The sequence below is a fragment of the Squalius cephalus genome (assembly GCF_949319135.1).
Source record: "Squalius cephalus genome assembly, chromosome: 15".
NCBI classification, from domain to species: domain Eukaryota; kingdom Metazoa; phylum Chordata; class Actinopteri; order Cypriniformes; family Leuciscidae; genus Squalius; species Squalius cephalus.
This window is the reverse complement of record NC_137136.1, coordinates 29458798-29484870: the sequence shown is the minus strand read 5'-3', so window position 1 is coordinate 29484870 and position 26073 is coordinate 29458798.

Sequence of the window (26073 nt, the reverse complement as noted above, 5' to 3'; positions counted from 1 at the left end):
GGTGAGTTGCCAGACCTAACATCTTGATGTAGGTCTGGCTTGCCAGGCTAGTTTTTGAAAGGTTTTCTTACAAATCTGGAACATCCAAGATTTTTAAGTCAGTCAAACATGTTCTTGGCAATCCCTAACCAATCAAATCCCTCTATGCCCCAGGCCCAAATAAAATCCTATCATGTGTCTGTGTAAAGTTTTATATCTAGATCATTTTGCAGAAGTTGATAGCTGAGATTGGGATTAGACCTCTGAGCTCATCTCAATCAAATCCTCTGGAGTTACACTCTCACATCATGCTAAAGATTTCAAGGCAAGGTCACATGCAGTTTTGTAGCTCTCTGTCAGTTTCATTCAGGACTCAGAGACCTGCGGCTTTGGGAATGCACAAGTTAAACATGAATACTTCTGATGCAGTGCCACCTGTTATCCGACTTTTGGGATTTCACCAAGAAAAAAAAATCTCCTAAAACAGCGTCCTTAAGGGCTTGAAATACAACAGGGTTCTGGTGAGCCCACACAAAAAAATTAATAATATTCAAATTAAATTAAAATATTACATGATGCATACTGATATCAGAAAATCTTGTTTAATTTAATTACAGGCCATCTTTTAAACGGAGGAACGACAGTTTAAACAATTGCCTGCCTGAAAAATGAATTAAAATTCAGCCGTGACAGATAATGGGAATGTTCTAATCCACTGGGAACAAACATTAACTGATCTCGTGTCTGACTCTCCGGCAGGACTTGAAAGTGAAGTGCGTTCAGAGGCTGACATTTCGCCTCAAAGCGACACCTGATTTGCAATTTGTATTAAACTCCAAAGTGACTCCGTGTCAAATGAGAATCTCTGTATGGTCATTAATCTACACTTTCCCTGGCACATGTGGTGGAGAGAGGCCAAAACAAGAAGCTCCTGAAGTTTGGAAACAAATCTGAAATGCAAATATGCTTTTAATAAGCCAGCAGGGAATATTCAGCATGTAAGCACACCTGAAGCTCGCCTGTGAGTGGAGAACTGTTTCATCATGTGTGCCGAGAAGGCAGAGGTCACTAACAAATTGGACAAAGCTGCAATGAGGTGATGAACGGTAAACAAACCTTTCCAGCCTCATTAGGAGTCAAGCCGTTTCGAAATCCAGACATGAAATGGGCAACATGCATCTTGGTGTCATGTTCAATGGGAAGATCAAATCTCCTGTGTATGATTTCTAATTTTTTTCTGTCCATTTAGGCCCTTTTATCTCCAGTAGGTATTAGTAAATGGAAAGGTCATTTTTCTATTGCTTTGCGCTGCTGCAGGGCATTTTGTCGTAAAGTTAATTGTGAACTAATTTCTTATTTATATTTTATAAAAATAACAATCGTCAATATTGCAAAACATTTTAGCATATTGTCATAATCATATATTTCATAATAATATATTTCAGCATAAACTCATTCTCCACCCTTTGTATTTCAACCATGTCTCGTTGGGTTAAAACACGTGAGTACCAGTGCCATCAGTTGTCCATCCTAATGGCGAGTTCACACTGCACAATTTTAGCCCCGATATTCACTCGCTGATAGATTTAGCGAAATCTCAGACAAATACCTGAAATCGGAAGCCAATCGGTGCTCGTTCACTCGAGTGACAATCACTCAGTGTGCATTATCTGAGATCTGAGAGAGTCGACGATGCGTCGCCAACACCCGTGAGACATTAGGCATGCTAAATATCTGGACCTGTTGACGATTCAAAATCCTGCTGTGTGAAATGTGTTCTGAATGAAAATTACTTTGGCGATGACCAACAGCCAATGAGAGAGCAAAACACAGGGCAGCAGCAAGTTTGGGGAGGAGTTATAGACCAGAATATTAGCATACACATAAGCTTTACAATTATATCAAACAGAAACAAAGCACAAACATTTGCTTGACAGGACGAAAATCAGCAGCACATTGTAAAATTATGTATTTACCTCCAACTCTACTGGAATATGTACTTCACGTACATGGAATGTCGAAAGCTTGACTTTACTGCAGCAAAACGCCTCGGTTACGACTGTAACCTCGGTTCCCTGAAGAGGGAACGAGCGTTGCGTCGAGAATGACGCTATGGGGAACGCTTTGCGTGATGACGTCTTGAAGCACATGTAAAATCAGTCCAATGGTGTAGCGGGACGTCAGAGGCGGGTGACGTCACGTACCAGGAAGCTATAAAAGCCGGCCCGAAACAGAAAACGAAAGCTTCGTAAAAGTCTGAAGTCGAGCTGACAGGCATGAAGGAGATATGGCAAGGCGACGCAACGCTCGTTCCCTCTTCAGGGAACCGAGGTTACAGTCGTAACCGAGGCGTTCCCTTTCAAGGGAACTCCCGTTGCGTCGAGAATGACGCTATGGGGAACGTCTATACCAACGCCTCCATAGCTACGAATGTCTGTCCTGTGTGTAATCTAATAGAGCAGCGCTAGGATGACAAAACATGAGACCCTGGAGCAGAGTCTAGATCCAAAGAGTAAAACCTGACGAAAGTGTGCGGTGAGGACCAGCCTGCCGCATCACAGACATCCTGTAGTGAAACACCTGAAAAAAGGGCCTTAGAGGCCGCCATACTCCTTGTAGAGTGCGACCGGACAGCCAAAGGAGAAGGCTGCCCAGCCGCCTCATAAGCAAGTGAGATAGCCTCGACCACCCACTTGCTCATTCTTTGCTTAGACACCGGCCCTCCCTTGTTAGGGGAGCCAAAGCAAACAAACAACTGATCACTTCTGCGCCACAGGGCAGCTCTGTGGACGTAGGCGTCTAACGCCCGAACTGGGCAAAGCAAATTATTAGCCTCCTGGTCCGCATTCTGGAAGGGAGGAGGACAGAAGGCCTGCAGAATAATAGGTCTGGCCACATTAGTGGGGACCTTGGGGACATAACCCGGTCTGGGATGGAGAAAAGCTTTCACCATACCCGGAGCAAACTCTAAGCAGGACGGAGCAACCGACAATGCTTGAATATCCCCAATTCTCTTAAGAGAAGAAATGGCAAGAAGGAAAATAGCTTTCAAAGTCAGAAACTTTTCCGAAACCTCCTCAATGGGCTCAAAGGGGGCCAGGGACAGGCCTTGTAGAGCAATGGACAAGTCCCATGGCGGCACCCTAGAGCGGACTGCAGGCCTCAGCCTCCAAGTGCCACGAAGGAAACGAGATACCAGAGGGTCCTTCCCCACAGACATTCCACCCAAAGGAATGTGGTAAGCACCTATGGCCGCCACATAGACCTTTAAAGTGGACGGGGTCAGACCTGCAGTGAACCGGTCCTGCAGGAACTCCAGCACTGTACCAATTGGGCAGTGGACTGGGTCCAACCGACGGTCACTACACCAAGAAGTGAAAACTCTCCACTTCAGGGCATAAAGTTTCCTCGTGGAGGGAGCTCTGGACTGTAGAATGGTCTCAACAACCTCAGTTGAGAGACCTGACTCTATGAGCTGGGCCCCCTCAGAGGCCAAGCCCACAGGTTCCACAGTTCTGGGCGGGGGTGAAATATTGAGCCCCCTGCCTGGGACAGAAGGTCTCTCCTGACGGGTAACTCCAGAGGATGCCCGTCGAGGAGGGAGACCAGATCGGGAAACCATACTCTGCCCGGCCAACGCGGGGCTATAAGAAGCAGGCAAACCCGGTCCCTGCGAACTCTCTCCAGAACTCCCGGGAGCAGAGCAACTGGGGGAAAGGCGTACAGACGTAGCCTCGGCCACGTCTGAACCATAGCATCCAGTCCCAGAGGAGCTGGATGCGTGAGGGAGAACCAAAGTGGACAGTGAGACGTCTCTCGAGACGCAAACAGATCCACTTGTGCTTGGCCGAACTCCCTCCATATAAGCTCCACCACCTCGGGGTGGAGCCTCCATTCCCCGGGCCTCGGCCCCTGCCTCGACAGAGTGTCTGCTCCTATATTCTGGACCCCGGGGATGTAAGCTGCCCTGAGTGACAGTAACTTCCCCTGGGACCACAAGAGGATATGGCGTGCCAAGTTGGATAACGGGCGCGAGCGCAAACCCCCTTGGTGGTTGATATAGGCGACTACCGACGTGTTGTCCGTATGCACTAGCACATGGTGTCCCCTGAGATCTGTGATAAAGCTCCTCAGAGCCCGGAAGACAGCTAACATCTCTAGGCGATTGATATGCCAGGAACGATGATGGTCTTCCCACAGACCTTGAGCTGAGCGACCCTCCAGGATCGCTCCCCAACCCGTGAGGGAAGCATCCGTCGTTAGCAGTTTGTGACGACAAGGAGCTCCCAACACTGGGCCCTGGGACAGGAACCAAGGTTTCTTCCACATAACCAGGGCACGTAAGCATCGCCGCGTGACCCTGATTGTGCGAAATGGGTTGCCCCTCGGGGAAAACCCCCTGGTCCTGAGCCACCACTGCAGGGCCTCATGTGTAGCAGTCCAAAAGGTATCACGTTGGAAGCTGCTGCCATGAGACCCAACAGTCTCTGAAACTGTTTGACAGTGAGTAGCTGGCCTAGCTTTACACTTTTCACAGCTGCAAGGATGGACTCTATACGTGGCGGTGACAGGCGCGCCTGCATAGACACTGAGTCCCAAACCACGCCTAGGAAAGTGGTTCTCTGGAGTGGAGAAAGCACACTCTTCTTGGCGTTCAGCCGTAACCCCAGCTCTTTCATGTGGGCGAGAACAACATCTCGATGTTGAACCGCCAACTGATGCGACTGAGCTAAAATCAACCAATCGTCGATGTAGTTCATGATGCGAATCCCCTGAAGGCGCAGAGGCGCCAGAGCTGCATCCATACATTTCGTGAAAGTGCGGGGTGATAAAGCTAGGCCGAATGGAAGAACACGATATTGGTATGCTTTGCCCCCGAAACCAAACCTCAGGAACTTCCAATGACACAGACGGATGGAAATATGGAAATATGCGTCCTTGAGATCTATCGTGACAAACCAGTCCTCGGACCTGATCTGTGGCACGATCTGTCTCAATGTCAACATTTTGAACTTGAGCTGCATGACTGACTCGTTCAGAACTCGAAGATCCAAAATGGGACGCAATCCCCCGTCCTTTTTTGGAACTATGAAGTACCGGCTGTAAAACCCGGTTTCCCTGTCGGAGGGAGGTACATATTCTATGGCCCCTTTCTCTAACAGAGTGTTTACTTCCTGTTCCATAACCAGAACCTGCTCGGGGCCCACCACTGTGGGTAGGACCCCCATAAACCGAGGTGGGCGTTTCTTGAATTGTATCTGATACCCTTTTTCTACGGTCTGCAGGACCCAACGAGAAACATTTGACAGTAGCTTCCACGCTGTCAAAGATTCTACTAGAGGTACCAGCCTCTCGAGACTGGTTTCTGGATTTTGTTGTTGTTGAGCAGTCAATTCGACGCCCTGTAACGGCACACCGGCAGGGAGCGACCGAACAGACTGCTCTAACACCCTCCTCGGAGGGGGCGGGCATCCCGAGGCCACTACGTTTCCGGGTGGTCCTTGAGATATGTGCTCGCCGGAGACCGCTGCGCCCTGTAACACCGATGGCGGCAGGGTTGGCAGAACGGTCCCCTGAGGGTACCGAAGAGAGACGGGCACCGTAAAAAGAGGTGTTAACCGCTCTGCTTCGGGGGGGGACTACCCTCATTAATCCTGAGCCCTCGGACGTCAGGATTTCTTCCCAGCAGCCTTCTTGGCGGTAATAACGGTCCTCAGATCCGTTCTACCCCTCGAAGACTGCTGGGTTTGAGCGCGCCCTCCGTGTCCCCGAGATTTTTGTGGGGGAGCACGGGAGGACACGCTCTGCTTCTGAGTGGCACGATGCTCAGCACCCTTTTTAGAGGAGTGAGGCTGCTCCCGCTCAGCAGCCTCATAGAAAGAACGGCGGGGAAGAAGCTTTTGAAGAGCAGATGCTTGTTTAGCGGCTTCTTGTGATTTTGCAACCGCAATATTTACTGCATCCCCAAATAACCCGGCAGTGGAAACCGGAGCGTCTAACAGAACATGCTTTTCTTTGTCCTTAATATCGCTCAGGTTGAGCCACAGATGCCTCTCAGTGGCCACCAGGGCTGCCATAGACCGCCCGATAGATTTAGCGGTCTCCTTGGTGGCTCTGAGAGAAACATCCGTGGCTCTGCGCAGTTCAGCCACAGTGTCGGGACCGATTCCCCCGCCCTCCTCTAAATCCCCCAATAATTCTGCCTGATAGGCTTGTAAAATGGACATCGTATGCAGACACGCTGCAGCTTGACCAGCGGCTGCATACGACTTATTAATCAGGGCAGATGTCAACTTTACTGGCTTTGAGGGAAGTGTAGGAGCCTTCAGGGAAGATGCCGTTGCTGGAGAGAGATAGCCCGCGAGCGTCTCTTCCACCTTCGGCATCTCCCCATAACCATGCTCTTTATATTGTGAAATGGTGGAATATAGAGAGGTGTGTGGTGTGTAAACTCTGTAAGAGACTGGTCTCCCCCACGATCTCGACACCTCGGTGTGGAGATCGGGAAAAAACGGCAGGCTCCTACGCTGGGGCTGAGCACGAGATGGCAGGAAGCGTTCGTCGAGTTTGCTTTTTGAACGAACGTCCTGCCTATCCTCTGGCCACTCAATAGACAATCTGTCAACTGCTCTCGTGATCACATCGAGCAGTTCTTCAAAAGCATGAGACTAAGGTGGCGAATCCTCAGACTCAGCATCAATACTTACAACATCCAACTCCTCAGAGCTGGATAGTTGCAGTACTGGTGCCTCTATCGGGGGGGAAGTAACCGCAACGCGTGCTTCCACACCCTGATGAGAGGCACTGGATCTATCAGAAGGAGGCTGAGATAAGGCAGAGCCCGTCTCAACATCCACTGATAGATCCATCTGCGAACCCCAGGTCTGAGATCGACGCCGTGCCTCGGCAGCAGCGGGACCAAAGCCCTGGGGAACGTGGTCGGGATTGAACCGAGCCAAGCGGGATCGGAGCGTCCGCAATGGAAGCGCACAGCAATGCTCACAGTCACCACCCTCGAGTGCTGACTGGGCATGCTCCTCTCCCAAACAAACAACACAAAGAGTGTGTGTGTCACCTCCCGTTAAATAACGGGGGCAGGGATGGACACACACTCTAAACTGCTGCTTGCTCGCCATACTGAATATAATATATATATATACAGACAACACCAAATAAGACAGACAGATTTCAACACAGAGCGCTACTGAAGACTCAGAAAGCTTTCGTTTTCTGTTTCGGGCCGGCTTTTATAGCTTCCTGGTACGTGACGTCACCCGCCTCTGACGTCCCGCTACACCATTGGACTGATTTTACATGTGCTTCAAGACGTCATCACGCAAAGCGTTCCCCATAGCGTCATTCTCGACGCAACGGGAGTTCCCTTGAAAGGGAACTACAAACTTTTGCATACATGCTGCTGATATATTATTGTAGCAAAGTTTGTGCTGAATACAGTGTAATCAGACTTTAGCCATGAAAATGTCACAAGTAACAGACATGACAGACAAGTAATGACATTTATGCGTGGTTTGTGAAAATACAAAAAAAAATTGTCACTGAAATAAGGCCATGAAACCCCTACTGATTATTTCTTCACAAGACTTTTGAAAATTGTATCACGTAGCCTAGAATATTTGCTCCAAAACTATGTGAAAATCACCCTGACTGCTCATTCAGATAAGACAATATATTGATTTAAAAATTGTAAGACGTGTTTTGTGTGAGAAAGCTTTATGCGGGAGGCGTGATCACATCATTAATATGAAAGGCTTTTCACACCTGAGAAAGACAAAGACCATCCCTAATGGCCCTATTAGGAGCCATCAGGCCCTGTCATTCTGAGCAACCTTGCACAAAGAATGAGGAGATTTAAAAAAGAATGGCTTTTTGATTGTTTGGATTTATTTACAACACAACATAATCCAAAGATACACAACAAATGACAAAAAAGCACACTATTGAAAACAATGATCCAAAGACAGAGACCTTTGTGCCATTCCTAAAAACATTGTACATACCTTTCATTTCCAAGGTGTTTGATTTTCACTTTACCATGTTCATATACAGAGACTCATGTAAATGTTGAAGTCAGCAGTACTCAGTGGCATCTGGGCCCTTAAAGAAAAAAAAAAAAGTGAACATACTGATATCAAGATTTCTATAGGCCTGCACGATTTTGGGAATACATTTTAGATTTTTCAGGTTAAAATTGCTTTTTAAAATTCACAGAATACACACACACACACACAAATGTTTCCAACAATATATAATATAATGAACACCAGGTTTGTTGTGGCTTGTAAGCATAGGTTATGCGCAGTGCTGCATAAAATAATAATAACAATAACCTATAGCAGCATATAAATCTTCCAAAAGATTTCAGTAACAACTACGCTAGAGAAAAATATATTGATTATCATATGTTACTTCAAATGTTTCCATTCGTTATGATGATATGAAATGAGATAATAGTAAAAACATGAAGCCTAATGTTTGGTGCGTTTTGCTTTTCAAACGCGATCGCGCTTCAAAATATGATACATTCAAACGCACAGCATGCTCCAAAATATGAAGCATTATGGTTACCATATTATACATATCTACGTTTGAGCAGATATCCACAAACACAGTAACAGTAAACACGGGTCTAAATATTATAATATTCACCATATATCTAGCAACAGTTCAACTGCAATGTGAAGTTTATGCAACAATAACATAAACTAATAAGTACGAATTTCTTACCTTACATCTTTCTTGTCTTCAAATCGCGTTCTTCTTCTTCTGAGGTAAATCCAATGTAAGCTCACGGCGTGTCTTTCAAACTCGACGAAAAGCAGAGACTTGTGAAGTTTTTTGGTGCTTTGTTTTTGAGGTAATGAGCGCGTTCGCATTCCATGTGGAGATTTGCATGTGAATCTCTTTTGCGCGCGTGGGCGTGGTCAAATTAAAAATAATGAGCAAGCGTTTGAGATAGGCTACTTGACATCTTGTTGGTTTTATACAAATTACTTAAACAGAGAATATTTGTTTTCAGTTTGAATCCGATCATTTAAAAGTACACACTTAAATGTTTATAAAGGTATATGGCTCATAAATGTGTGACAAGTATTCGCTGAGTTTTGTTTCAGTTTATAGACGTGTTCAAGAAAAAAAAGTTCACCGCGACGGGGAGGCAGAAAGCACACCCTGTTTATTTTCTTTATTTTACAAAAGCACAATGTTTTGATTTGATTGTAAGTGGACACATACAAAAGTAGAAATATCACAGATTCTTTTTTCATATTTCTTTTTTCTGTATGACCATAAATGACGGAGAACAGTGGCGGTTCTAGGATTTTTCTTTAACGGGGGCCATTAAGGGGCCACATGTTACATTCAGGGGCCAAATACAGAGTACATTCAAGCACACAAAATATTTATTCAGTACGGTGCAAATACATTTCAGCAGTCATTCCTTTTTCAAACGCTCTAATAAAAAAATTATGAGCCAGTAAAGTTCTTAATGATTTTTTCATTTATTTATACTGTGCATAAAGGACGGTAACACTTTATAATAACGTTCAGTTGTAAGTCATTTATAAGTGGTTAGTTAATGATGAACTAGTCATTTACAGAACATTCATAAATGAGTAGCAAGTGATATACTAACATTTTATGTATGTTTTGTAAATTCCGTTACAAGTCATTTACAAGTGATTAGTTAATGATTAACTAATTATTTACGAAACATGATTAAGCGTTCATAAATGATTAATAAGTGATATGTTAATTATTGTATGTATGTTTTGTAGATTCAGTTATAAGTAATTTACAATTGATTAGTTAATGATTAATGAAACTAGTCAATAGTTTACACTTTAGATTAGGGGATGCAGAAAGTGTTGTAAATTATTTATTCATGCATTTACACATCTATAACAGGTGTTGAACACTGTAGTGTGTACTGCAGTGTAAGTGCTGACTGGTGAGGGTATAGACAGCTTCTCTGAAACACATGGAGTCTTTAACCACTGTGCACCTGATTTGAGCAAAACATACAAAAAAATGTAACATCATTTATTAAACATTTATGAAACACATAGTCATGTTTAGTAAATGATTAGTTAATCATTAACTAATCAATTGTAAATGACTTATAACTGAATCTACAAAACATATAATGAACTTATCACTAATTAATCATTTATGAATGATTAGTCATGTTTTTTAAATGATTAGTTAATCCTTAACTAATCAATTGCAAATGACTTGTAACACAATTTACAAAACATACATAAAATGTTAGTATGTCACTTGCTACTCATTTATGAATGTTTTGTAAATGATTAGTTCATCATTAACTAATCACTTATAAATGACTTACAACTGAACGTTATTATAAAGTGTTACCAATTATGGTTAATTGTTTAGGGGTGGAATTGCATCTGTGATCAGTGGTGTAGTGGTAAAAAAAGAGGTGGGTAAACTATACATTCTGGTGGACCACTAAGCGGTCACCCGGTAAGGTGGGCCACTGCCTACCGGTGTATGTGTATCCTGATGACATCGCTATAGGCTATCATTTGATGATACTACCAAGGGTATCACTAGTGTTGTTTTTGGCGGCCTGTTTTAGTTTTAGTTTTAGTCTAGTCTTTGTGTCCAGCTGTCATTTTAGTTTTTATTAGTTTTAGTCAGGTTCATACTCTTTTTAGTCTAGTCTAGTTTTAGTCGACTAAAAGTCTGAGCATTTTAGTCTTATTTTAGTCAGAATTATCCATGACTATTTTCGTCTAGTTTTAGTCGACGAAAACTGATGACATTTTAGTCTAGTTTTAGTCAATGAAAATTGTATTTTAGTCTCTTTTTAGTGATGCAATTCGATTTAACCTAGTTAATATAGTGTAAGTACCTAGTAGTATAGACACAACCAATTTTCATTTAGCCAAACCCATTTCAAACAAGGTTATCTTAAATATTATTGTTTCCTTTTAGACTCAAGAACACCTCCATTCCAGACAAGACGCTCTGATTGGAATTTACAACATATTTATTTTACCAACCAAGCATGTTAGAAGTACACACACATAAATTTAAATAAAATAAATAAAATAGCATCACATGACAATGCCAGAAAAAAATTTATACATTCAAGTTTAACAAAGAGAAACAAGGCACTTGAATAGTTGAGCTACAATAACATACTAAAAAGTGCAAATAAAATGTGTGTGTCTGTTACTTGTATTGTAAACTGAAGTCAGATTTTGCATATAACACTACAAATGGTTTGGACCTTAGAGATGGATAGGAAGCACTGGCTGCATAGAAAAGAACAGAACAGAAAAGAACAAACAGAATGATGCCAACTACTGAACCAAATAACCAGCAGTCTCAACAGAAACTGTGTGTGTGTGTGTGTGTGTGTGTGTGTGTGTGTGTGTGTGTGTGTGTGTGTACAGTATGCATGCTTCTTGTATGTCTGTTCAGGCCAGCCATTAACTACTACTTAGGCTTGTTTACTTTGAGGAAAGTGCTTCTTTCCAAAATGGTCCTAGCCCTGTTCCTGCGGCCACAAGAGAGGTAACCAGTTACACTGAAGACCCTCTCTGTAAATGCCTGAGAGGCTGGCATCGCCAGGAGGTCCAAGGCCAGGGGTTTCAGTGTTGGAAACGCAGTGGAACAACACTGAGTTAACCAATACTCAATGCCAGATTCCTCAACCTCACCACTAGTAGCAGCAGTCTTGTGCGACTCGGACAGCCCTTCTTTATATTTTAAAATCTCCTGCCTAATGTTTGTTATCTTGGCTGTCTTGGGCCTCGATGGACGATTAGCACTGAAGAATTTAAATCTACACCGTTTTGCAGGGGTTGACTCTGGAGCCCCTGTACCCGCATTTGCGACTTGCTCATCATCGGACCACTGCTCTTCTCGTACTTGCACTCTTTGTGGCACAAGATGAGCAATGTAGTCCTCTGCCTTTCTGACAAGATTCTGTACTTCGTTGTCATCATTTTCCAGAAGGGTTTCAGCTATACAAGGGTCCACAAAGCATGCTGCTGCAGGAAGTGGTGAGAAGTTGTCAGCCGTTATGTCGAGAAACACACTAAAGCGCCTATCCATGCTGGACAGCATCTTCTGAGCCAGAGTAGCTGCATCTTTGTAGGTTCGCCCATGTGCAAGCGAGAACTCCGACAGGTGGTTTTTGAGATCCAGGAGTGCTGGTACAACAAGGGAAAGTGATTGAGTGTCACTTTCAAGTGACTTAGTGTGCTCCGCAAATGGCAGAAGAAGGTCTCTCAGCATCCCGATCTTTTGCCACTCACTGGGCTGCAGGCTGTCCCAGCCCATGGACTCAGCTACAGCTGTGAGGTGCTCCTTGACTTCAAGACAGCGCGACATCATAGCAAAGCAACTTGACCACCTGGTGGGACAGTCTTTTACCAGAACCAGAGCACACTTCTGCAGCAGCCGCTCTGTGGCGACAGATGACTTCCTAAATTTGTTCACCAAGTGCCTCACTTTCTCCAACAGCCTTTGGATTGGGGGTTCCTTCTGGACCATATTCACTACAAGCTGTACAGTGTGAACCACGCATGGGGTCCTCTCTATGGCTCCGTAGTCGTATCTACATGAAAAAACAAATGCACATATTTAACCATTTTAGCCCTTACATTATTGAACCAAATGATATAGCTTTAGTAGTTAACTTCTTATGAACTTATTTAGTCTCTATGTATATGAAATTAAATTATGACCAGTTTCATAAATGCTGAATGAATTAATAGCATAATTTTTAATCTTTTAAATTTCTATGAATTATTTTTTATTCATAAAAAATACATGACAAGTTACATAAATGTTGAATGAATTAAATTGTATATAGTATTATTTATGTTTCTTACGTTCCCCTTGTGTTTTTACTCTTTATATGTAAAGTGTTTGTTGTGTACTTTGAGAGCAAAGACTAACCGGAGTCAAATTCCTTGTAAACCTGGCCAATAAAGCGGATTCTGATTCTGAATTAATAGCATAGTTTCATACACAGACTTGCGTTACCTGTCATCCTCCCCTTCCAGATGCTCATAGTCATCGTCGTGCTCTGCCTCTGAGTCCTCTTCAGAAGTTGTGGCAACTTCTGCATGTGTGTGGAACGAAGCCACCATATTGCTGCCATTGTCAGTAATCGTTGTGAGGACCTTCTCTCTGGGGATCCCCCATTCTTCCATTGACTCCTCCACAAGTGTACTAATCGACACTGCGGTGTGAGGGTGAACCATCTCCTTCAGGTTCAGGAGTTTGTGTTCCGCCTTGTTTTCCTCAGGGTTGAAGTAACAGGCGCTGACTCCCAGGAAGGATGCTGTAAGCCCCTTTTTAGTCCAAATATCCAACCCTGTAGTTATTCTGCGTGCTATGGCCAGTTTTTGTTTGATTTTTTCTTTCTCTTCTTTGTACATTTTGTCAATCAAGTTTAAAATTTTATGTCTTTTTGGCACTTTGAACTTTTTGTCCATTTTTTCCATCATGGCGATGAACTCCTCATCTTCAACAATTCTTGCTGGGAGTCCTGTGCGGCCTATCCACTGTGCTATCCCCTCCTCTTTGGTACGTTGCTCTGGGGAGTTGTCGTTGTACATCCTTGTGGCAAAGAAATCCTGAGCACTAGTTGGCTTGTCTATCTTCTTGGGTGGGACTTGCTTCACTGGTGCTATTTCTAGAATCTAGCACAGGATCAGAAAACTATGGAAGTCAATGGGTCCAGTTAACTATTTGGTTACTGACATTCTTCAAAATATCTTCCTTTGTGTTCTTCAGCAGAAGAAAGAAATTCATACAGGTTTGAAACAACTTGAGGGTGAGTATATGATGACAGAATTTTCATTTTGACGTGAACTATCCCTTTAATGCCAACACCATTTGTTTAAATGTATGTATTGGTCTAGAATAAGGTATTCAAAGTCATGTTGTTGATGCCAAATTCAGTTCAGAGTGATTGCTATGTGAATGACAAAACTAGCTACAATATTTGACCAACGAGGGATGTCAGTTAGTGAGGTAGGAACTAAGAACCCACTTTACACTCTCTCACACAAACACACACACACACACACACACACACACACACACACACACACACACACACACACTTTACACTCTCTCACAAACAAATATACACACACACGCTAGTCACACACGTTTGTCTCAGTCGTTTTCAGCTCCAGTGGCTAACTTCTAAAGCTAACGTTAAAATGAGACACATTAACCACAGCCTCATGAGTTAGCATGAGCTTTCTAAAATAGATAGTAACGTTACGTTAATGTCTTTTAACTTACCTCAATTTCATTATGGAATGCCTTGAGATGTCTTTTAAGGTTCGTGGTGTTTTTTCCTGTGATTTTGTGGCTGCATTTCTCCCCATCTTTTTCCACAACACATTCCGTTTTCTTTTCCACTTCTATGTAATGAAAGTTTTTCTAAATGTCGTTTCTTCTTTTTCTTCCAAAGACGAACCCCGTCTGGCCGGCCATCGGTCTCTTTCTCTGTGTCACACTAATAGACTTAACTTTGTTGTCGTTTACATACACTAATTCACCGCAGTCTAAACAATCTAAATAATGCCGCGAGTGGGGCTTGAGGAAGTGACGTCGCCTGCGTCTGCGCAGTGCGACCTGATGCAGCCCCTGAAGGGAGACACAGGAAACAGAAATACTGCAAAAATATATACTGCGACTAAACGAGACGAAATAACGTTGTAACATTTCGTCTCGTCTCGTTTTGGTCAACGAAAATGAAGAGACATTTTAGCATAGTTTTTATTTTGTAAACCACATTTAGTCTCGTTTTTATTCGTCAACGATATTGCATTATACATTTAATTATAGTCATCGTCACATGACCAGCATTTACGTTGCGTCTCGTCTCGTTTTCGTCACGTGATAAAGGTTCGTTGACGACGATATTTAGTCATAATTTTCGTTGACGAAAGCAACACTAGGTATCACTAGTTGTTCCCTCATCATAGGTAACACAATCACTATTTAATTCATACATAATATAAGTTCTTGGTAAAGAGACTCAAAAAGGAATAATATGGTTGAAATCTATAAAGTTTAGTGGAGACCGGGGACAGTTGCAACACTTTTTGTCAGTTACTATTTGGACTAGACCAACCAAATTTGTATATATTAAACTTGCATCTGTCTGCTAATTACCCATACCATTTAAAGATGATTATATAAGACATATTGTTCACAGTATTTATTTGAATGGAAGAAGCCAGATGTTGCAACTGACCCCGACCCAGGGACGGTTGCAACATGTTAAAAATACCTTTAATTTCATTAATTAACTTAAGCTTTTTGTCTCAATGAGCTAACTGTGCATGTTCAGTATGAGTGTCATCACTCTAGCTTTGTTTCTGATTGTAGAAAAATGACATGTTGCAACCATCCCCATGTTGCAACTGTCCCCGGTCTCCCCTACTAAATGACAAAACAGAGAGAACAAAAATATGTAAGAAAGATCGAGAGTGAGGCCTATATCCAGGGCTTCCAATGCAATGCACTTGTGCATAATGATTAGGGATTTGGGATTATTTTCATAGTCGATTAATCTGTGTTGAATATTTCCTCGTTTAATTGATTAGTTGTTTGGTCTATCAGAAAAATGTGGATCAGTGTTTCCCTGTAGATGGAAAAGTCTTTAACCTGGTGCAGGCTTGATTCCCTCTGAATCTCTTACAGTTGGGTTTTGACATGCTCCCTACGTTAAACCAGCTGCTTGTAATGAATAAAAAAAAAATCACTTTTTTTGCATCGTTTTAATGATTTCCTGTTGCGGCTGCGATCAAGTTTCATTCTCGCGGAGCTTGTTTAGTAACTTCACGAGCGTGTGTTTTCTTCTACGTGTGTGCACCGTTCTCTTTGTTACGTGTGTGTGTGTGTCCAGTCCACGCGCTGCGCTCTCTGCTCCGTGTTTGCGCGCTGCGCGTTCTGCTCTGTAGTTAACGGCCCAAATGCTCGAATCATTTGCCGATCGGCGATCACGCCCTGGAAAAGCAAAGTCCGCTCAAATAACGTGACATTTAGAGGTGGATAAACGCAATGTAGAGGTGGATAAACGCACTTTGGAGGTGGGCAAACGCTATTTCCAAATTTTGGGAGGTGCGTAAACGGCGTTTACGTGCGTTTAGCCTCCACTACATCCCTGTCTGTGATCGTTGAGAAGAATTCTCCGGTTGCTCTTCTCGTCGACGATTGATGGGTGGGAATCTCTTGGCACCTCACGATTCGATTAGATTACAATTCAGAGGGTAGCGATTATCGATTATTAACGATGTTTTTTTTTTTTTTTACTACTTGGAACTTTTAAAGCAAAGTATTTATACCCATAACAAACTTCCAATACTTCCTATATTAATTTGATTAATAAAACAAATGGAAGTGATTTGGCAAGTCAACTGTAAGGTTACTTTTGCCAGCATTTGTCCCAACACTGCAAAGAACCAACAGGAAAATAAATGTGTGCCTGTAGGCTACTAGCAGCGTACTTGTAGTAAATTAATACAAACTTCAGCATATTCTGAATCTCTAGCATTTAATAATATACTTCTAACCAACATCCTCCTGTTATTTCCAATGAGCAATATAATCCTTCAGACAAAAAAACACTTTGCTGTAGCAAATTCACAAACCGTTTTCGTTCAAAAATATAGAACGATGTACCAGCAGCTCTCATATAATGCTTGTGGACTTATGCATATTCTGAATAATTAGTAACATACAAAGCCGCTCTTATTCACAAATAAATAATAAAGCATTATGGGTAACACTTTATAATAACTGCACACTATTAATCATTAGTTAAGCATTAGCAAACAGTTAATTCAGCATTTATAAAGCATTAATAGACATTAATAAGCAGTTTATAAATACAGTTATAAATGCTGTATTCTTGATTTAAAAGCATATCTATAATGTGTTTAATAATTGTATTTTCATACTTTATTAATGATCAATTTATCTTTTCTAAATGAAGTATTGCATTATTTACAAAGCAGTTATTTAGGAGTTGTCAGTGGTTCATAAGATCACTTAGAAAGTGTAAGTAAATTATTAATAAACTGTTTAAATGTACATTCATACATCTTATTATTCGGACATATAATAGTTACTTAGTGTGTTAATTAGTGTTGTCACGATACCAAAATTATTGTTTCGATACCGATACCAAGTCAAGTATTGCGATTTCGATACTTTTTCGATACTTTTCCTGAAAAGGGAGAAACACTCTCAAATATCATTGCTGTGCTTTATTTTAAAAACGGGACAACATTCTAATCATATAACACACTAATAAATTACCATATGAACAGCAGATATATTAAACATTTTAACAAAATATGAAATGTAAAAAATAAATTAGAGCAATGATATTCAAGGTAAAAAAATAATAAATTTAGCAGCATTATCTCATTTATCATAAGAAACATAGTTACCAGTAATAACTTTATCTTGATTCTGAACTTTGAATAAAAATATGAACAGCGATTATATTAAACAATGTTTAATATTGGTAACATATGATAAGCCTCATTGCTGATATATTTGACATATGGGGAGAGAGTTGTGGAAGGCCTATACTTCATGTTAAACATAAATATATAGCAGCAAAGACAACGTCGGCAGTGTTGACGGCAAAATAGGCTACAGAATATTTCGTTCTGTATTGAGAGCTGCAATATTTGAAAATCGATATTATTTTTTTAATTACATTTATATTTGCATTTGTCAAAAACTAGAGACTTTCAAACATCAAAATGTCATTTATTAATATGTATTCGTGTCAAAATGGCATAGAAACATCTTTCCCTATTCTATTTTGCTTGGAAACGCTTCCAACACGCTTGCGTGTCGCGTGAAAAATAGGCGTCGGTTCATGCACGCATTTTCCGCGTGTCTCGAGCTGTGCCTGACTCGTGTGTCACGCAGGCAGTTAACATGGCAGCCGAAATAAAAACGGACATGCCACGCAGCCAGTGTGTCGCCGGCCTTTTACAAATCTGGAACGCGGTCATTCTTAGAAGTATCAATAGGCTACTAATAAATTTAGGAATCGTGACGTTTTTAATTTCCGATTTACTTTTGAAGTATCGGTGCACCGTGCAACAGAGCAAGGTAGGCAAAGTAGCCTACTTCCATATGTCACTCCTCGCGTCATATTTTACTACGATGTGGACCACTTGTGCTCGCACATGCAGCCATCTCGCTGTAGTGTTTTGTCACATGACACTGACACAGCGGCAGCTTATTTGCTGCGTGCGTCAGGAAAAAAAACACAGACGTCGGCAGAGGGAGGCGTTTTTTTTTTTTTTTTTTTTTTTTTTTTTTAAGTATCGATACTGATAAATTTAGGTATCGTGACGTTTTTAATTTCCGAGTATCGCGATACTTTTGCAGTATCGGTACACCGTGCAACACTAGTGTTAATACATGCTTTATTAACATGTATTTCTACTGTAATTCAGGGTTAATTCAGGTAGTTATAATGCATTTAGTTGTGGTCAGTTAACTATTTTTGTGAGCTCATCTAAAGTGAGGACTAGTTATGCCTTGTAAAGCATTTATAAAGGAGATTTAAAGGCTGTTAATATTTCTAAGTTCTGTATGACTGTGTTGTATTTGTTTCCTTTTTCTGTTTAGAAGATAATTGAGCCTTTAAATCTCCTTTATAAATGATTTACAAAGCATAACTAGTCCTCACTTTAGATGAGCTCACAGAAATAGTGAACTGACCACTACTAAATGCTTTATAACTACCTGCATCTACTACATTTACTTACACTTTCTAAGTGATCTTATGAATCAATGACAACACCTAAATAACTGGTTTGTAAATAATGCAATACTTAATTTAAAAATGATAAAGTGATCATTAATAAATTATGAAAATACAATTATTAAACACATTATAGATATGCTTATGTCAAGATTAAAGCATTTATAGCCGTATTTATAAACTGCTTATTAATGTCTATTAATGCTTTATAAATGCTGAATTAACTGTTAACTAATGCTTAACTAATGATTAATAGTGTGCAGTTATTATAAAGTGTTACCGAGTTATGACTTGAAATGTTTGCTGTATACCACAATCAAAAACAGCTTATGCAAAAAAAGTGAATGAACATCTGCAGTATTCAGTCAAAGTATAACTTTTTGTGACTGGCATTGCACATAATGCAGGGCAGTATAACGTATGTATAACAGATCGGTTTACAGCATATTGATGTGAAAACTAAACAATACAGAGAAAGCAGCTCTCATACAAAAAATACTAAATAGGTAACAATGAAATTGCCAATTTTCCATACATTAGCTTTTAACGAAGAGGGTGCCATTCGAATTTGGCGCTCAGCCATCATGCGTCTGTTATGTGCGCGTCTCTGTTATGCGCAGGCCACAGACTGTCCGCGCACTGCACGTCCGCTTTAGAGTTCCGCCTTTTGCGTTCCGTCAATATTACGTTATTAGGAAAAAAAAAAATATATTTTTTAGAAAATCGATTTTTGACATTTGTGAATCGATTCAGAATCGTCCACGTCCGCATCGCGATGCATCTAAGAATCGATTTTTCCCCTACCCCTAGGAACGGGGGCCAATCTGACGGAGAAATTTAAGTTTATTGTGCTACTATGTGAAGAAAATCCAGCAAAATGCGCGGGCGCGTTTGTCGACCCCAGAGGGTTAAATATGAATATTATTCTTTAACAATCTCCTCGCTTTGCTTCAGAAGGCCTTTATTAACCCCCCGGTGCACTTTTATGGACTTCAAAACAAAAGCAACCATTCACTGCCATTATAAAGCTTGGATAAGCCAGGACATTTTTTTTTATATAAATCCGATTGTATTCATCTAAAAGGAGAATGTCATATATACCAAGGATGACTTAAGGGTGAGTAAATCATGGGCTAATTTGTTTTGGGTGAACTTTCCCTTTAAGCAAAAAAAAAAAAAAAAAAAAAAAAACTTGTTACCTACAGTAAACCATTCTGTAGCTTCACGTTTTCATTTACATCTGTGATGTACAGCCTAAGTGTAGTCAAGCATTATACAGTTTTTTTTTTTTTTTTTGTTAAGGCATTTTGTTTAAATTAGGCTGAACGTGCTATTTTAATATTTATTAATTAATTTCCTTTCGAAAATGTAATGTCTTATTTGGGCAATTCACACTGATAACTTTGTTACAGTTTTATTTCAGAATTGAGTATATTTTCACAATTTGTACATCATAAAATAAAGTTGTGGCATACCCAACTGTTCTTTTGCTCTTTTAATAAGTGTGTTGTTCTAATGACAGTGGTATTGAAATGAAAGGGAACAATCATACAAACAGCTGAACATAATTAGTAACCAAGGAGACTAACTAGCAGGTGAAAAAGACTGAACTGAAATGCATGAAACCAACACACTGAAATGAAAACGACACAACATAATACTGACAGTACTTCCCCCCCTCCTCGCACCGAATGTAAAAGTCCAACTGTGGAGGGATGGGGTTTTGGAGGAGGACTAAGAGAGTCTGAAGATGGACAGGAGACAGGAAGGGAGAGCAGAGAGGAGCACCAAGGCAGAACTGGCGGAGGGAGGAGCCAATGCGAAGTCCTAAACGTCCTACAGGGCAGAGCCTGGGCATCGACCGATGGCAGAGTAGCGGGACGAGCTGGAGACCATGGCGAAGCCGTAAGGATGGCATTGCAGGTTTGGAGGGCCGACGTGACGTTTTCGGCTTGAGAGACCAAGGTGGAGTTGGGGACCTGGCAGGACGGGGCGACACCGGAGGGAGCGAGGACCACGGTGGAACCAGAGGGAAGGAGGATCCCAGTGAAGCTGAAGGGGTGGAGGGTTGAGTTACAGCCAAAGGCCCGGAAGTCCGCAGCGAAACCAGGGTGACGAGAGACCAAGGTGGAACTGGAGGGATGAGAGAGCCCGGTGGATTCTTAGTGATGACGGACCACGGCAGAGCTGAGGGAGCATAGAGCCAAGGCGAGTCCAAAGGGTTGACAAGTCGAGGTGGAGAACTGGGCCTGGAGAACTGAAGTGTAGCCTTGGGATCCATATCACAGAGCCGAGCTGGTGTCGAAAGAGCCCAAGGTGGAGTCAACAAGCTGGCTGGAATCAGTAGTGAGGGCAGAGTTGAGGAGCTATGAGACACCATTGGGGTAGATAAGTCCAGGGAATATGATGGAAACAGTGGAGATGGTGATAATGGGGTGGGCAACATATTGGGTGGGATCACATCATCCATGATAGAGAATGTGGTACAGTTGATGAGCCAGCGCTCCTCAACTGGCTCATTTGAGAACTGTCTCACAGTTCTCCAGCCCAGCCTGGAGGTGGCTCAAGCTTGTGGTCCGCGGCGGGTGCTGGGTTCAGACTCCGACTCAGGAACAGACTCTGGGACAGGTCTTGGAGCAGGAACAGTTCTTAGAGCAGGAACAGGTCAAGGAACAGGAACAGGTCTTAGAGCAGGAACAGGTCGAGGAACAGGAATAGATCTTGGAGCAGGCGGTGGTCATCTTTGCCGAGGGCTCGGGAGGCGAGGCATGACGTTACGAAGCTAAGGTTGGGCAGGCATGACGTGAAGATATGAAGGTGGTGTGGTGAGGAAGATGGCTGGTGATGGTGGTTGATTGCCGATGTCATCATCAGTCTCACCCACGGTGAAGGCTGAACCGCTCAACAACAGCACATGATCCAGGTATTGTGCGAATGAAACTGGTTTTGCGGCTGAAGCTGGCTGGTGCAGAGGATCGTCCAATCCAAGTCCGAACACGTTCTTTAGGACGTCATCTGTCCAGTTGACCTGGTGTGAAATTTTAGGAACTCTTTCACATATTCTTCGATCGAGTGGCCATTCTGGAAACAGGCTATTAGATGATCGGTTGAGTTTTGATGGATGCGGGAAACGCCCATACTTTATAGTCGGTTCTTCTGTCACAACTGATGTGGTAGTTCTCAGAATGAAGACAAGGAAGACTAAATGCTAACTTTCTTTAATAAACACAAAGATAATACATGGAGGAAGGCAGCGAGAACAATCTCACATAAAGACGAGAATCAACAATGAACTGAACGAAACAGGGGGTATTAATACACAGGGAACTTAAAGGTGGTATCAGCGATTTCAGGCCCAAACATAAATGTTCACATTCATCTAATCTTACCTAACGATCCGCTAGCTGCCCGTCCCATAAGCATGCCGTCAAAAAAACGCGTCTCTGTAGGCAGCCTAGGCTCTGAGATCTGCACACAAAAACAGTTGTTTTCACCCGGTTTAGCTAAACACTCAAAACCAAAATAAATAGTGTTCCAACCAATCACCGACAGGGGCGGGTGTTGCAAGGTTTTCGCGTGCAGCCGTCATAGGCAGCCGTGCACGAGCCCAAAACCTCACAACACCCGCCCCTGTCGGTGATTGGTTGGAACACTATTTATTTTGGTTTTGAGTGTTTGGCTAAACCGGGTGAAAACAACTGTTTTTGTGTGCAGATCTCAGAGCCTAGGCTGCCTACAGAGACGCGGTTTTTTGATGGCATGCTTATGGGACGGGCAGCTAGCGGATCGTTAGGTAAGATTAGATGAATGTGAACATTTATGTTTGGGCCTGAAATCGCTGATACCACCTTTAACGACAGACAGCTGAACGTAATTAGTAACCAAGGAGACTAACTAGCAGGTGATCAAGACTGAACTTAAGCACAAGAAACCAACACACAGAAATTAAATGAACACGACACAAAATAATACTGACAGGTATACTATGTGTTTGTACTACACAACAATACTTTTTAGATATTTACAATGAAATCACAAATATTATTTTTACCAACATAGCCTAACAAGCAACTTCAGTCAAAATCAACAACTGATGGACAAAGGTTCACCAGAGCACAACAGACAAGTCCAATCTTCTCTATTGTACAAAATATTGTACAATCTTTTCTCATCAAGAAATCAATTGGCAATGTCTACCCCAATATACAATATTTCTGGCGCACACTACTGTTCCAATCACACGTTCAACATGAATCCTAACATGAGTGGTTTTCCTTATGGTTTCTAAGTCAACTGAAGCTAGCTGCGACTTCCCACGGGTAAAGGCTGGCATATTTACCTGAGCCATAATGCAACCTAAAGTGTCCTGATTCTGAATATCAAAGCCACGGTCAATAACTAAATCACCAGGTTATGTACTTATCACTTACTCTTCCTCCCCATGCATTTGATATGTAAGAGCCTGTGCCCTGTGGTGAAATACCAATCAAAAACTTGACTGTGTTATGGTGCTTGTAGGATGACCATGTTTCTGCTCTGGCTATAAGGTTAGATGGAAGATCTATAAAGACCTTAAAGCAGTCGATAATAATGTGACATGAGAGCTATGACGCTTGTGTGACGTCAGTAATGGGCGCCGTGTTACGTACACATATAAGCGTCACACACTCGTAGCTCAGGTAAGCGACTCCCCTCTGGGGTGCTGTCTCTTCTCCTGGCTGGGTTTGTGATTGGGGTGAAGCAGTTCAGGTAGGAAAAAGTGATGTTTTGGCAGCTAAGAGTTGATGTGTAAAAGCTAACAGGAGTGTTTTGTTTAGGTAGCTTCACTTTCCATCTGCTGTTCCCCTCCCGTGTGGCTTTGTCACTCCGTAAGCGAGTTTTATACTCAAATGTGCGTATGCCCTCTAATCTTGCCTTTTATGTTGGCGTGTTACCTTCTCTTGTCGGCCTGGTACGTATGTTTAATTAAAATCTTATGTAATTTCAGCATTTGGCAATGTTAATGACTGTTAATATGGCTTTAGGGCGTTAGTGTATAAGAACGTACACTGGATCATTATTCCTTTTAAACCGAGTGTTTGAATGTGTTGACTAGTCAGAGTTCCGCAACGACCTGCTGGTAAGTGCAAAATCTCTTTGTTCGTAAGTCTCGACGAATGATTTTGCATGCCGTCTCTTTTTTTAATTGTTTGTTTAAATTTTAGGAGAAAGTGTGGCTTCGCTTTCACGATTATATCGCTGCTTTGTTCCCACGTGGAGCACACGTCCAGTGTGCTGTCTTCATCAGGATCGCTTTTGAGCGTACTCCCGTCTATTGGGGCGTGTGGAATATTATTTTTTTCTTTTGTTTTGGTTTGTGTGGTTGCGCTCTTTTCTTTAAGGGCATTTATTTTGTTTCATGTTGTATTTTTGTTGTGATTTACTTATTTTTGTGTTATAACTCAGTGGCTGATTCCTTTTCATTTTGAAGAGAAACCATTTATTTTGGGTGTATTGAGTATTGTTTATTTTGCTGATTAGTCAGCTGACCTTATAATTTCAACTTAATGTAATTATTGGTTTGATTTAATGGTTGTAGCTGTCTTACTGTTTTCAGATATTTGTTTATTTTGTCTAGTTTTGTCTTCTGATAATTCTTAATGGTTTAGTAAACTTAATCTGAAGTTTTTCTCTTATGTGGTTGTTCGGTTGCAAAATTTAACTTTATTAATTTATGTTTGGTGTGTGCGTGTGTATTCCTCAGGAGCTGCAGGTTTACTCGGGACGAGGGCGTGTGACGTGCGGTGGTGGTGTTTCTCACGGATTGCAGTGTTTTGCTGTATGCATGAGATCTCACATTAGTACAAGTGTGCGTGTGTGTGGCACAAACCGGAATTGATCTTTCACCTAATTAACCTGAAGTAAGGTTGCAGCCCTGTGGATTGTCGTGTGTGTGCGTGAGTATGTGTGTGTGTCCCAATCTGTTGTTAAATCTATTGTTATTTTAAACTGATTAAAATAAAGCATCTTTTGTAATTTTGTACACAAGTCTGTGTCTCCTATTTATAACTGCCTTGGTGGTGAACCTGTGTAGCCTTTAGGCATAATTCCTGGGGTGAAACTCCCCAGGTGGCGTAGTCGGTGCTTTGGTAACTGTAATTGTATTCAGGCCTAGTGAGTGGGCCTTTTGTAATTCCCTCGGATGCCACAATCTGGCGCAGTCGGCAGGATCCACCTAGATTTAGGAAGTTTTGTGGAGATGCAGGTTTGGGTATAATATTCCTTATTTTGAGTTGGTGGTTGTTGTTTTTTTTTTTTTCTCTTTTTTTTTTAGGTGGGAACAAGGCAGCGGTATAGGTTTCACTGAGAAATTGTTTTTTTCTTATAGGTATTTAAAACAAGAAAATGGAAGAGTTGCAGGAGTTGCGGGATCTGATAGTACAATTGAGAGCAGAGAACGAAAGCTTGCGATTGGAACAACAAACCACCCGTTCTGCAGGTACTGCTCAGGTTAGTGAGGCTGCTGTAGTAGATAGGCCTTCCTTAGGGGAGGCCAGTGCTGAGACCATTGATAGGTTTGTTTTTGTCCCAAGGGACAGGAAGTGTCCGAAATTTAATGGAAAATCAGGTATAGGTATAAGTGAGTGGGTCGACGAAGTACAGGCGTGTATAAGAGCACGTTGTATCCCTGTAGCAGACCGGGCTTTCTTCCTCTTTGATCATCTAGAGGGAGAGGCTCGGGAAGAAATTAGACATCGTTCGGCTACAGAGAGAAGGGACCCAGCTAAAATATTTGCAGCCCTTCGTGAGTTGTATGGTTGTTCCTTGTCTTACGTAGCTTTACAGGAAGCGTTCTTTTCTCGGAGACAGCAGGAAGGGGAGACCTTATTGGAGTTCTCCCTTGCCCTGATGAGTCTTCAAGAGCGGGTAAAGCAGCAGTCATCTACTGCTATGCCAAATGCTGAAATGCTATTGCGTGACCAATTTGCGGAATTTGTTTTAGATCCGGCATTACGTCGTGAACTTAAACAGTATGTGCGCCGTCAGCCAATGTGCACTTTTTTGGAGGTTCGAGGCGAAGCCATTCGATGGGAGCGGGAAGGGGTGCCAGGAGGGGCAAGAGGCAGAAGTCAGTCGCTTCCGTTAGTACATGGAGTTCAATATGGGGTGCAAGGGACACAGAATGTGGACGCTGGTGGTCCGATAGCAAAATCTGAGTTGGGTGAGTTGAAAGATCTGTTAATGCGTCAGCAGGAACAGCTGAACCAACTAGCACAGGGTCTTGCTCGGGTGCA